Genomic DNA, 15,521 nt, shown 5'->3' with positions numbered 1-15,521 from the left:
CTGTGCAATGCAGGCTTCATAGCTTATAATTTTTCACTGGGTCTGGATGTTCACCAACCACTTTTGGATAGTTATAGAGATGAAATAGATGTCTGCAAAGGAGAGGTTGGAGAGGAAGAAGTACATGGGTGTGTGGAGGTGGTAGTCTAGGCTGACAGCCAGGAAAACGTGCAGATTTCCAAACACAGTGATCAGGTACCTGGAGAGGAAAATCTATAAAATGAGTGACTGAAATTCTGGTTCCTCAAAATTCAAGAAGAAATTCTGAAATTTGTGTATTATTTCTTGGTTCCATGTGTTAGAGATGACTACCAGGAAAGAAAAAATACCATGACTAATTTTCACACCAATGGGCATTACTAACATAGTTCAAATGTTAGAATTTACATTTTGTATGCAATAAATTAGTATCTTTAATTTTTGCATGGAATTTTTCCTTTTTACGGAACCTCCCATGCCATTTTTGATTAGTAATTCCTATCCTACCCTCAGCCTTTCCCCCAAGTGGTCATATATTCTATGCTTTTAATGAGAAATTCTGTCATGCCTTTGGGGAATATGAATTTAGGACTGATCCTCTCCTATGCAAAGAGTAAAGAGTGCTGAGTAACAAAAGTCTCTACAATCTATGATGGAGAAAGAACACAAGAAAATACAATAATTGCATATCATCAGATATTGACAGGTGCTATGAAAAAGAGCAAGTACAAAAAGGGTGGATTTGGGTATTATTTTTAACTGGATGTTCAGGCACAGCTGGCAAACAGGTAACAGAGGTTGAGTGAGGTGAAGTTGTCTGGCAAAGTATGCCCTGAGGGTGAATTGGCCACTGCAAAGATCCTGAGAAAGGCATTTGTTTCAGAAAATCAAAGCTCAAGAGGAAGTCATATGTAAGGATAATGTGCTGAACAGAGAGTGATGAGAGATAGTGTCAGAGGATGTTGAGGACTGAGATGGCCTCCCCACTACAGCTGAAACTCAAGACACAAGGAGACTTTCACTCACATGTTGTTCCTCCCACTTGATTAATATTGTTTTCAAGGAATCTTGTGCCTAGAAATAGATCTCCACTTTATTTTCATCTGTTGATTAATATTCTGGCATTTGTATTTTGGGAGTTACATTTTGGAGTATATCAACTCGGGTATCCCCACTCTAAAAATGTTCATAATTCACAACACACTCATGCGCACAGTGTACTATGACTTCCGGGGGCCATTTTACAATCAGGCTCTTCACACCTCCAGCCACAATAATTAGGAAAGAAATGATACAAGATAAGCTGTGAACATCAGATTATCTTTCCCCTAAATAAGTAGAAATAGGATTCAAATTCCAGTTGATAATCCTGCCATGGACATGTACACAAGGGGCTCCATTTTTGTATGACCATTTTGTGTACTACAGTTAAAGATATATATATATAGGTACAGGGATAACAATTAGATCAGGGGCCATCAGAGGTGGATGCCATGATGAAGCAAGTGGAACAATAAGGTTACAGCCCCTTGACGATGGGGAACTTCAGCACCCACTGAAGAAATTATATATATATAATTTCTATTAAAAACCTACAGAGTGAGGAAAGTAATGGACATGAGGGGAACAAAAGATCTAGTAAGCTCATGTGACCCCTGAGAGATTGGGATGCGGAGGAAGCTTCCTTGCTTCTGACAGCATTTCAACCCCAGTTATATTCCCATGAAGACAAAAATAACTAATGAAGCAGCAAAAACTAATTCACCCCAAAGAGAAAAGAGTAGTAATTTTTATGATGTCAAGACAACTCACACATTGATCATCCCATTAGAAAAATGAGCAAAGGAAGTAAACCCACAATTTACATCAACAAAGATACAATGTACAATAGGGGGGAATTTTAAAGATGAAATAGTAGAAGTCTTTTCTAACTGACAATAAATGCAAAACTTTTGGAATCAGAAAACCAACTTTTGAAACTTGGATCTACCGCTATTTGAACTTGGAGAGCCAAAGAAATCTTTCTAAGTGCTAATATCCTCACTCAAACACAGGGAAAAGCTCTATCCATTCTCGTAAGGTGGTTGGTGGAGATAATAATATACACAAAAGTCTTGGCATAGTTCCTTCACCTTAGTAAACAGATATCACTAGTGATGAGATTTGGCTAATTTTCTTTTTATTCTGCTTCTATAACTTCTTTAATGCTTCCTCACCTCTCTGTTCCCAATTCTACAAACTTATTTTTGTTCCTTGTCATCTCTCCTATGTATCACAGGATGACACCCCTCTAATTGATATTCACATTGACCTAGAAATATATTTCTATAAAGCTGATCATGAAACTGTCGACTGACATCAGTGACACTCCTGAAAAATGTAGCCACAATTCTGTAGCTTCAAACATGAGGTTCAGCTCTCAGTAATGTTTCTGCCAGCTTCACCCTCTTGCTGTTGTACCCTTGCCACGTTGATCTTCTAAGCATTAAACTTGACTAGCAGCTTCACTTGACAGCACAGGTTTAATGCTTGCTATCTTTATACACCACTTTCCTCTGCTTAGAGTCTCACCCACTGGTCTATTTGGAACTTTTCACTCCCTCTCCATCTTCAAAGCTCCATCTCATTTTTAGACTACATAGATCATCTCCTTAGTTAACTTTTTAAAAAATATTTCCACAGAAAAGAGGCTCTTCTTCATGCACTTAATTTAGCTGTAAGGGTCGTCATTCATTAATTTTTATAAATTTCATGTCTTTTTTTCCTGTTAGACTGTGAGAACCTTGAGGCAAGTAGCAATGTTACATACACGTATCACTCTTCCATCCCCAAGTAGACTCAGTTCACTTGTCAGTAGTCGCTCAACAAATACATATTGCATGAAGAAATGAGAGAATGTATTCTCAGAGAAATTGCTGATGATGGGAGAAAGAACAGAAACATAGGAATGCTGATACGGAGGACAAGAGAGGAATGTTTCCCATATTCTGAGATCTGGACCCAGTTAGGTGTCAGACTATGTTTTTAAAGAATTAAATAAAATAGAATAAACAAAGCACACAAGAAAATATCAAAGTATATCAAACATATAAGAGTACATACCAAATTATTTCATGATTCATTTTGTTCAGTTGAGTGTGTGTGTATGTGTGCATATGTGTTTATTTCTGTGTTTGTGTGTGCACATATGCTGGATCATAATGTAAAAGACATGTCTTATTTGGGACACAGGGAAAAAGTTTCTTATCCACTGCAGAAAATGCAACAATAGTTTTAAAAGAACACCAGTACCTGCTAGTGAGAGAAAGACAATATGAATGAAGAGCCCAGCAGAAGAGCTGGGTCCAGAGAGAACAGGCACCCAGAGTGGGTGCTGAAGTTCCCCAGAGTCAAGGGGCTGTAACCTTATTGTTCCACTTGCCTCATCATGGCATCCACCTCTGATGGCCCCTGATCTAATTGTTATCCCTGTACCTATCTCATGTGTATCTGACCACACTTGTTTTTATATGGTGTGATAGTGGATAAGACTGGCCTTTCTCTCATTTTTTGGGGCATTCTTCCCTTTGTTATTGTTTGGCTTTAAGTTTTGATCTGTTTTATGACACGTCCAACGAATAGACTAGTCCTGGTTCTCTTCCTAGTCCAGTAGGCAAAGGCTTCCCTAGATATACCATAGAATCCTACTCATGCCACAGCTATTTATCCTCCTTCTTCATGTACTTAACCCTGAGATCACTACATCATACCACATTTATTTCATCATACTAGGCCTTCTTCATTATGATGTAAAATATACATTTGCAGGACTTCATTTATTTTATCTTTTGTGGTTTCATAAATTTGTGCATTTATATAGAAAAATATTTTAAGAAATGGAGAATTTGTAAAATAAAAACAATTGCATGGAAAATAAGACCTGGCTAAATTAAGTGGAGTCAAACAACTGTCTTAAGCAAAACTGAATAAAAGTCTAAGAGTAACTTCTAAAATAAAAGCTGCAAAATGCAATAATTTAATCACATTGACATGTCTCTCTAAGTTAAGATAAAGGGGCAAGGTCCTGGAAATGAAAATATAAAAGATAATTTTTGAAAAGTAGTGGAAGAAGCAATATATAAAGTTGCAATTCCTATCCATATAAACAGATAGATTTAAATATGCTTATGAACATGATAGAGGTGATTATTAGTTGTATGCAAAAGAATGTCTTTCTCCAGATAGAGAAGATATAGAACTTTCTACATTTAAAAAGTAATGAAGGGCAGCACAGTATGATAGATGGATAGATTTGACCACACAAAATTTATTAATTGTCATAATTGCCCAAAATGTATCTATACATATATAAAGAAATTCAATGCCAAACAGCAAAATTGGTGGAAAAAATTCCAATTTTTGTTTGAAAGTGTGCAATCCAAAACAACAATAAACACAGACTCCAGTATATAAACTGTGCAAAGGACTGACACATTCGATTTTCAATAAAATGAAAGTCTGACAAACCCAAAATATATGTGCATCCCCCGTAGTAATAAAATAATTGCAAAGTAAAACTCTTTAGCACTCTTCTTCATGTGTTAAATAATATTTTTGTGAGTACTCAGTGTGAAAGAAGATTCTGTGAAATGTAAGTCTCATAAACTGCTGTTGCAAGGTAATATCGACCTCCACTGATCTGGATCTTTTTAATGAATACAAAACATATTTAAATAAACTACATCCTAAAACTTTTTTAAAGACTCTCACTTTACTGAAAATCCCTCCACACCTACTTTTTGATTTTCTTACACACTTTGCTGCAAAACTCCTCAGATATGTTCTAATTTCACTGGAACCAATTTATGCCTCACATTCTTTCCTCAGTCTCACCTAAATGGACTTCCATGCCCATCACTTAATTATCAACAACGGTTCTTGTATTGCTGAGCCCAACAGTCAATTCTCTCTTTAAATATTATATAATTTCATTATAAATTAATTATTTAATCAAGCAAACAAACACGGAAATCTCTTGTCTCTGGGCTAGAATGTTTAGGTGACATCAGCTAAAAATTCTCATTTTCTGTTCTCTCTCAATCTTTGCAGTACCTTCTGTGCTATCAAACTTCCCTGGGTGAAGTCTCTGAGAGGGAGCAGTCTGTGTAGAAGTCCAAATTTCTCTATGGACGGTTGATTTTGGAGACTGAAGTTCTGTCCTCCCACAAGATAGGAAGGAGTCAAACATTAGTCTCTGAGCCATATTTCGGACTCCAAAAGAAACAGGTATGCCTGTCCAGCCCAAGGATGCATACGTGAGGGATTACAGCAAAGGAGATATTTACAGCTCCCTATATCTGCTCATTAGACACTGTTTTCATTGTTACTCACACCTAGGAACACACGACTTCCCTGTGGGACACTGGTCTGGACAGAAAGGAAATTTTTCCTGCTGATTCTCTCTTCACAAGTAATCATGTTAGAAATTAGGTGAATCCTGATTTTGTTACTCCTTCTTCATGAACTCTCCTGCCTTTCAGAGGTCTAACCTCCCAGCATCCTATCTCAACCCTGAGTTCAAGTTCCTCAGATTCTAGATTGAGGAAACAACTGTCTGGATTAGGGACACGGATCTTCAAAGTGTGGACTTGTGGTGGGCCACAACTCCTGATATTTTCAGGAAGTCACTATTTCCCTCATCAACTAGGGAGAGAACTGTGTTGCTTTAAAGCTCTGTGCACTATACTCCTTGGTTTCATGACATATTTGTGAAATGAATGAAGAATTCCATACTTATAAGATAAGAACTGTCTTTAGCCCCACATTATGAAAACTTTGTGAATTATGAGATGTATTTATAAAATAGTATGCTATATAATCTGAACATAGCACCTTATAAACATTGTCTAATTTAATTTTTGGAAAATCTATTCTGTGAAGAAGGACTATTATGAATTCCTTTCCCTGTTACAGGAATGGAGCTTGTAGGAGTTTAGTGATCTGTCCAAAATTATAAACAGAATAAGGAATAAGCATTGATTGGAATTCTGGCAGAATGCTTTTGATTTTAAAACTCTGAGCCAATGGTTCTCAAACAGAGATGGTTTTGCCTCTGGGGATTTATGGCAGTGTCTGAAGGGATGCTGCTAAATACCTACAATACACAGAACAGCATCCAACACAAACAATTATCCTTTCCCAAATATTAAAGTGAGAATGTGAGAAAATCTATTCTAGGCCAGCACTTCTCCAATATACATATAAGTAACACAGAATTCTAGCTCAAATGGAGATTCTCATTCAGGTCCTGGAGGGCAAAGGGATTCTGCATTTCTAGCAAGCTCCTGGGTGATGTTGATGCTGCAAGTCCTGGTCTGTGGACCAGTATTTGAGCAGCAATGCTGTGGTCTTGTGTTACAGTCAGGTGTAGATAGTTTTAAATCTTCTGAATCAAATATTGTATCCATATGTAATTTTGAAAGTATATTGTATTCGATAATTCCAGAGGCTGTGATAAAGTCTGTGTTTGATTCTTTTATATAAGGATCCTTGAGTGACACCAAGTAACATATTTTTAAAAAATACATACTTCAGGTAGAATAACAGCCTCCTAAATATGTCCGTATCTTAATCCCCAGAATCTTTGAATAGGATGGTTAATGTAACAGATAGATTTAAGATTGCTAATCAGATAACCTTAAGATAAGAACATTGATCATGGGGTTCATGTCAAGATGGTGGTGTAGGCAGACTCTGAACTCATCTCCAGCCATGAACACAACCAAGTTACAACTGTTCTTGGAACAATTACCCCTGAGAGAGAACTGAAAACTGGATAAAAATTACCCCTGCAACAAGAGACAGTCCAGACTAAGGTGGAAGACACCTTCACAAGCCACAGTGTTTCACAGCTGGCCAGGAGCAACCCTAAGGTACACAGCTTTCCCTGGAGGAGTGGGGGACCTGAGGGAGGAAGTTTGCCACTATAAGCATCCTTTGGACACAGCACAACTGAGACAAGTCTCATAATAACTGGCTTGTCTGGTTATTAACTACAATGAGGGAATCCCTCTGGAAAACCTGTTGGACATAAGTGGAAATAATCCAGCTCTTAAAGGGCCCATGCACAAATTTACCCATTTCACAAAGCAAGCTAGAGTCACTAGAAAGAATGGTGCACAGTCCTTTGGCAAAAAGAGATTCACGTGATAGGCTTTGATTGCATCTCAGTGAGAGGCGAGATCTCTCCAGGGACTGAGAAATTGGTGGTAACCATTGTTGTGACCTAGTACAGGTGTGCTGACACAGATGATAACAGAAGCCATTGGAGTAAGAACTCCAGTCAGCCCAGGTCCTGCCCCACCTATTATAACACCAATTTAATCCATCTTAGCCAGGACAAGCAGCCCACCCTAGAGAGAAACCCCACCCAACAGCAAGCCCTTGGGCAACTTGTCAGCCTGCATATGCTGGGTGCCTGGATCCTCTGCAGGCAGGAGAGTGGGTCTTCTTCTGTGTGGCAGGGCGTGTGACAGGAGTGGGCAGAGTGTGTGGGGCACTGGAGGAGTGTGTGGAGCCTCTGCAGTGGTGTGAATGGGTCTGCTTCAGGGGGTCAGGACATACACACAGGGCAGGACTGTGTTGATGGTGTGTGTGGCCCTGTGGACCTTATCAGCTGCAGATGACTTGTGCTTCTTAAACAGCTACATAGGGAATTGGCTCGACTTTCCAAAGCCTGAAACAATCAGGTGCTGCCATGCCTGGGCCAGCCCTACTAAACTGCAATCCTGTGAGAGCTGATGACAGACTTTCAGGACAGAGGCCTACAGTAATTGAAAGCCCCTGAGCCTAGCAACTAGCCACACAGTGGGTCTACTCACTTAACAGAAAAAGTACAAAAGGAATGTGTCTTTAGACCTTGCATCCAACTGTTCTGGGGCCCTCCATGCCTTATAAAATGACTGGAGGGTCCATAGTAGCCACATGCAGCTGAGCATTACAACCAACCAGCCAAGGGGACAGCCTGGCCACCCTGAAGCAAAAGTAAACATGCCAAAATAGAAGGAATCATGTAGCCAATGGAGGTCACCACTGGAACATTTGGAGCAGGTGACAAGAGAAGCACACTGCTGGGCCTCATAAGGCATCATTTATGTAAGGCTACCTCTCCAAGAACAGGAGATGTAGCTGACCTACCTAATACATAGATATAAGCACAAAGAAAGAGGTAAAATGAGGAGACAAGGGAATATGTTCCAAGTAAAAGAACAGAACAAAATCCCAGAAAAAGAACTAAATGAAACAGAAATAAACAACCACCTGACAAAGAGTTCAAACAAAAGTCATATGGATGCTTACTGGTCTTCAGGGAAGAATGGATTAATTCAGTGAGAACTTCAACAAAGAATTGGAAAATATGAAAAAGAAGCAAGCAGGAATGAAGAATACAATAACAGAAACGAAAAATTGCCTAGAGGGACACGTAGTAGAGTAGATGATACAGAAGAATGGATCAGCGAGCTGAATGAAAGACTAGAGGAAATCACCCAAGCTGAACAGATAAAAGAAAAAATAATTAAAATGAACAAAAACAGTCTAAGGGACCTCCGGGACAAAAATCAAGCACACTAACATTGTATTATAGGGGTCCCAGAAGGAGAAGAGAGAGAGAAAGGAGTAGAGAATATATGTGAAGAAATAACAGTTGAAAACTTTGCTAACCTAAGGAAGGAAATAGACATCCAAGTAGAGGAAGCACTGAGAGCATCAAACAAGATGAATCCAAAGAGACCCACACCAAAACACATTATAATTAAAATGTCCAAAATTAAAGATCAAGAGAGAATTCTAAAAGCCACAAGAGAAATTCAACCAGTGATATACAAAGGAAAGTCCAAAAGGCTGTCAGTTTACTTCTCAGCCAAAACTCTACAGACTAGAATGTAATGGCATGATATGTTTAAAGTGGTGAAAGGAAAAAAACCTACAGGGAAGAATACTCTACGCAGCAAGGTTATCATTCAGAATGGAAGGAGAGACAAGTAGTTTCCCAGTCAAGCAAAAATTAAGGAATTTTTCACCAAGAAACCAGTCTTACATGAAATGCTAAAGGAACATATTAAGTGGGAAAGAGAAAACCACAAATCGGAATAAGAAAATTATCAGAAATAAAAAGGCAATAAAATCACTGGTGAAGGCAATGATACAGTAAAAGTAACAGATCAACCAGCTATTGAAGATCTGAAGTTAAAAGTCAAAACTACTAAAATTACCTATTTCTATGATAAGAAGGTAATGGATACACATACAAAAAGAGGTTACATATGATATCAAAAACATAAAATCTGAGAGGATTGTCTAATAGAGATTTTAGCAAAAGTTCAAAATAAACAGACCATCAAATTAATATAGATTGCTATATACATAAATTAGCATATATGAATCTCATTGCAATCACAAACCAGAAACCTATAATAAATACAGAAAAAATTAAGAGAAAGGTACCCAAACATAACACTAAGTAAAGGCATCAAACCACAAAGGAAGAGAACAAGTGAAGAAGAAAGGAACAGAGAAGAACTACTAAAACACCCAGAAAAAAGGTAACAAAGTTGCAATAAATACATAATTATCAATAGCTACTTTAAATGTCAATGGACTAAATGCTCCTTCAAAAGACATAGCATGGCCGATTGGATAAAAAATTAGACCCACGTAAATGCTGCATATAAGAGACATATTTCAGACCTAAAGGTCCCCCAAAAATGAAAGTGAAGGGATGGAAAAAGATACTCCATGCAAATGACAAAGAAAAGAAAATTAGGGTAGCAATATTTATAGCAGACAAAATAGACTTAAAACAAAAACTTTAATAAAAGACAAAGAACGGCACTATATAATGATAAAAGAAACAATACAAGAGGATATAACACCTGTAAATAAGTGTGCAGCCAAGATAGCAGCAATTAAATATATAAAGCAATTATTAACAGAAATAAAAGGAGAAACAGACAGTAACATAAGAATAGTGGGAGACTTTAACACTCCAATTTCACCAATGGATAGATAATCCAAACAGCAGATCAATAAGGAAACATTGGCCTTAAATGACACATTAGATAAGATGGTCTTAGTAGATGTATATGGAACATTCCATCCCAAAACTGAAGAATTTGAGTTGGCCTGGGGATGCCGTGGTTAAGTTCACATATTCTGCTTCAGCGGCACAGGATTTGCCTGTTCAGATCCCAGATGCAGACCTAGGCACTGCTGGTCAAGCTGTGCTGTGGCAGGCATCACACATATAAAGTAGAGGAAGATGGGCATCGATGGTAGCTCAGGGCCAGTCTTCCTCAGGAAAAAAGAGGAAGATTGGTGGCAGAAGATAGTTCAGGGTTATTGTTCCTAAAAAAAAAAGTGAAGAATACACATTCTTGTCAAATGCTCATGGGAAATTCTCCAGGATCTATCACATATTCAGCCACTAAACACATCTATACAAATTTAAGATCGAAATAATAGCAAACATATTTTCTGACCACAGCAGTGTGAAACTAGAAGTCAACTACAGAAAGACACTTGGAAAAGCCACAAATATGTAGAGATTAAACAAAATGATACTGAACGATAGGGTAAATGAAGAAATCAAAGGAGAAATAAAAAAAATACTTGGAGACAAATGAAAATGAAAATACAACATGCCAAAATCTATGGGATACAGGAAAAGTGGTTCTAAGAGGGAAGTTTAGAGCAATAAAGGCTTACTTCAACAAACAAGAAAAATCTCAAATAAACCATCTAACAGTGCACCTAAAGGGACTGGAAAAAGAAGAATAAACAAAGCCCCAAATCAGTAGAAGGAAGGATATAATAAAAATCAGAGCAGAAATAAATAGAGACAAAAAATAGGAAAAATCAATGAAACCAAGAACTAGTTCTTTGAAAAGATAAAGAAAATTGATGAACCTTTAGATAGACTAACCAAGAAAAAAAGAGAGGTTAAATAAATAAAATCATAAATGAAAGAGGAGACAATACAATGGACATCTCAGAAATACAAAAGATCATAAGAGAATAATATGAAAAGCTCTACACCAACAAATTGGATAATTGTGAACAAATAGGTAAATTCTTAGAATCATACAGCCTTTCATTGCTGAATCAATAAAAAATAGAGAATTTGAATAGACCAGTCACCAGTAAGGAGATCAAAACAATAATCAAAAAGTTCCACGAAAATAAAAGTGCAGGGACAGATGGCTTCTCTGGTGAATTCTACCAAACATTCAAAGAAGACACAATACCTATCCTTCTCAAACTCTTTCAAAAAATTGAAGAGGAGAGGAAGCTTCTTAACTCCTTCTATGAAGCCAAAATTACCCTGATACCAAAACCAGAAAAGGACAACACAAGAAAAGAAAATTACAGGCCAATATCAGTGATGGACATCGATGCAAAAATTCTCAACAAAATACTAGCAAATCTAATACAACAATACATTAAAAACATCATACACCATGAGCAAGTGGGATTTATCCCAGTGATACAGGGATGGTTCAACATCCGCAAATCTATCAATGTGATACAGCACAGTAACAAAATGAAGAAAACAAGTCACTTGACCATCTCAATGTATGCATAGAAAGCATTTGACAAGACATAGCATCCATTTATGATAAAATCTCTGAATAAAATGAATATAGAAGGAAAGTGCCTCAATATAATAAAAGCCATAGATAACAAACCAATAGCTAACATCATTCTCAATAGAGAAAAACTGAAAGACATCCCTCTAAGAACAGGAACCAGACAAGGATGCCTACTTTCACCATTCTTATTTAACATAGTATTGGAAATCTTAGCCAAAGCAATCAGGAAAGAAAAAGAAATAAAACAGAACCAAGTTATAAAGGAAGAGGTGAAACAGTCACTATTTGCAGATGACATGATTTTATGTATAGAAAACCCTAAAGAATCCACCAGAAAAACTTTTAGAAATAAAGAATATGGTCAAATTGCAGGATACAAAATCAACATAAAAAAATCAGTTGTATTTCTATACACTAACAATGAAGTAGCGGAAAGAGAAATTAAGAATACTATGTCATTTGCATTGCAACAAAAAGAATAAAATACCTAGGAATAAACTTAACCAAAGAGGTGAAAGATCTGTACTGTGAAAACTATAGAACATTGTTGAGAGAAATTGAGGAAGACAAAAAGAAGTGGAAAGATATTCCATGATCTTAGATTAGAAGAATTAACATAATTAAAATGTCCTTACATCCTAAAGCAATCTACAGATTCAATGCAATCCCTATCAAAGTTCCAACAACATTTTTCATAGAAATAGAATAAAGAATCCTAAAATTTGTATGGAACAACAAAAGACCCCAATTATCCAACGGAATCCTGAGGAAAAAGAACAAAGCTGGAGGTAGCACACTCCCTAATTGCAAAATATGTTACAGAGCCATAGTAACCAAAACAGCATGGTTCTGTCACAAAAACACACACACTCACATAAATGGAGCAGAATTGAGATCCTGGATATAAGCCCACACATCCATGGACAGAAAATTTTCAACAAGGGATCCAAGAACATACAATGGACAAACGAAAGTCTCTTCAGTAAATGGTGTTGGGAAAACTGGACAGCCACATGCAAAAGAATGAAAGTAGACCATTATCTTACATCATACACAAAAATCAACTTAAAATGGATTAAAGACTTCATTGTAAGACCTGAAACCATGAAGTTTCTTGAAGAAAACACAGGAAGTACACTCTTAGACATTGGTTTTAGCTGTTATTTTCAAGTACCATGTCTGACCAGGCAAGGGAAATGATAGAAAAAAGAAAGAAATAGGGCTACATTAAACTAAAATCTTCTGTACAGCAAAGGACATTATCAACAAAATGAAAAGACAATCTAACAATTGGGAGAAGATATTGGCAAACCATATATCTGATTAGGGGTTAATATCCAAAATATACAAAGAACTCATACATATCAGCAGCTCAAAAACTCACAAGCTAGTTAAAAAATGGGCAAAAGATCTCAACAGACATTTCTCCAAAGAAGATATACAAATGGTAAACAGGCATACGAAAAGATGCTCGACATCATTAACTATCAGAGAAATGCAAATTAAAAGTATGATGAGATACCACCTCACTCCCATCAGAATGGCTGTAATTAACAAGATGGGAAACAACAAGCGTTGAAGAGGATGTGGAGAGTAGGCACCCCTCGTGCACTGCTGGTGCGAGTACAAACTGGTGCAGCCACAATGGAAAACAGTGTGGAGATCCCTCAAAAAATTAAGAATAGAACCACCATACGATCCAGCTATTCCACTGCTGAGTGTTTATCCAAAGAACATGATAACATGAAGGTGTAAAGATACAGGCTCCTTTATGTTCATTTCAGCGTTATTCACAATAGCCAAGGATCAGAAGCAACCCAAGAGCCAATCAATGGAGAAATGGATAAAGAAGGTATGGTATATATACACAATGGAACACTACTCAGCCATAAGAAATTATGAAGTCCAGCCACTTATGACCATATGGATGAACCATAAAGGTATTCTGCTAAGTGAAATAAGTCAGAGGGAGAAAGTCAGATACCATATGATCTCACTCATAAGTAGAAGTTAAAAACAACAACAAACAATCACATAGAGACAGAGATTGGATTGGTGGTTACCAGAGGGGAAGAGAGGAGGCAGGAGGGTGAAAGGGGCAATCAGGCAGGTGTGTGTGCTGATGGATTGTAATTAGTCTTGGGTGGTGAACGTGATATAAACTACAAAGAAATTCAAGTATCATGATGTACACCCTAAATTTATATAATGTTATAAGTCGATGTTACTGTACTAAGAAAATAAAATAATATTTTGAAAATAAGGGATCCCAAATAAGGGATTGAAATTCTGTCAGGAGATTTGCAGTTCTCAAATATGGGACAATAGTTCTCAACAAGAGGTAATTTTGCCCCTGGGGATATTTGGCAATGTCTGAACAAATCTATGTTTTGTAATCCACAGGACAGCACCCTGCACAAATACTTATCCAGCCCCAAAGGTGAACAGTGAGAAGGTGAGAAAGCCTTCTCTATCCAGCAGTTCTCTCATGTCATTGTGCATACGGATCACTAAGGTTTGTACTTCAAATGTAATTTCTGACTCATCAGGTCTCCACGGGGCTCAAGGACTGCATTTTCTAGCAAGCTTCCAGGTGTTCTTGATGCTGCTGGTCCTGGTCTGTGGACTCCACTTTAAGTAGCAAGACTGCGGTTCTGTGTTAGAGTCAGGTGTAGGTAGATTTATGTTTTATCCATCAAGAATCTCTTTTGCATGAAATTTTGAAAGCTAATTTCTCACTCACTCTAGAGGGTTTGAGAAATTCTACATTCATTTTTCTAAATATAAGGTCTCTTGAATGACATAGAAAAAGATGCCCTTGAAAACAACTTGTAGTAGACGGGATTAAGACCTCCAAAGGATGTCCACATCTTAATCTGAAGAGTTTTGGATATCAATGCTTTTCTCTAGAATTCTGACAGGAAAAATAATAAATGAATTCATATTGCATCATAGATTGTAAATTTAATTTTAATAACAAATAAGGCTTTCCAACCCATGACTATTTGATCCTTGCATCAAAGGCTGAAGGTCAGTATAGTATAGAAGAAGGATCAGAATACTCGATGATAAAATTGAGATCCAAGTTTGGTAGCTGCAATAAATACATGGATTTGAACAGCGAGTACAATCTCACTTCTGATGTGAAGAGCATTAGACTTACTCCAAATATTTCAGATGAAGAAAATAAAGCTAAGGGTTCTGCTTCAATAATACCTATATGTGTATGCATCTATTCTTGGGTAGACATAGAAATATGTGAGGAGGATACACAAGTGAAAGAGAGATCGCGCACGATATCCAGGAACCCACAATCTAGCTGTAGAGAAAGCCATGTAAATATACAAACTGATAATTACATCACACTGTGACCCAAGCAATAACTAAACAAAGGATGATTCACAGAAATTGTGACTTTCAAAGAATAATAACTTTTGTCTGGAAGAGTTAGAAAGGTTTCATGGAAGGGTTCATAATTTAGCAGTGCTTTGTGGATGAACGAGACACGTGGTAAGCTAAGGGTATCCAGATTGATGAGACATTGCATAAATATGCAGATATATAAAACAGCATAAATATAGATGGATAGATATATAGATGATAGATTTAAATAAATATAGATGCAGACACTTATAGAGACTGAAATTTGTACTGAAAATGTGAGACGGAAAAGTGTAGCAGAGAAAACCTGGGAGGAAATTTTAAGAACTTGGATATGTACTTATAAGTGACTATGAATCACTCATATTTACAATCCTGCAACTGACTTGCTCATTATAGTTTTCATTTATTTATTTTAATTTAGCTTATTCTTAATGTATTTTTTTGGAATAGTTGATATATTCCCATGGTTCTCTTCTTTTCCTTCAGCCAGTGAAAAATACCTAATATACACTTCCGGAGATATTTTATGCA

Source organism: Equus asinus, chromosome 3 (genome assembly GCF_041296235.1).
Source record: "Equus asinus isolate D_3611 breed Donkey chromosome 3, EquAss-T2T_v2, whole genome shotgun sequence".
NCBI lineage: Eukaryota > Metazoa > Chordata > Mammalia > Perissodactyla > Equidae > Equus > Equus asinus.
This window is presented reverse-complemented; position numbering follows the sequence as displayed.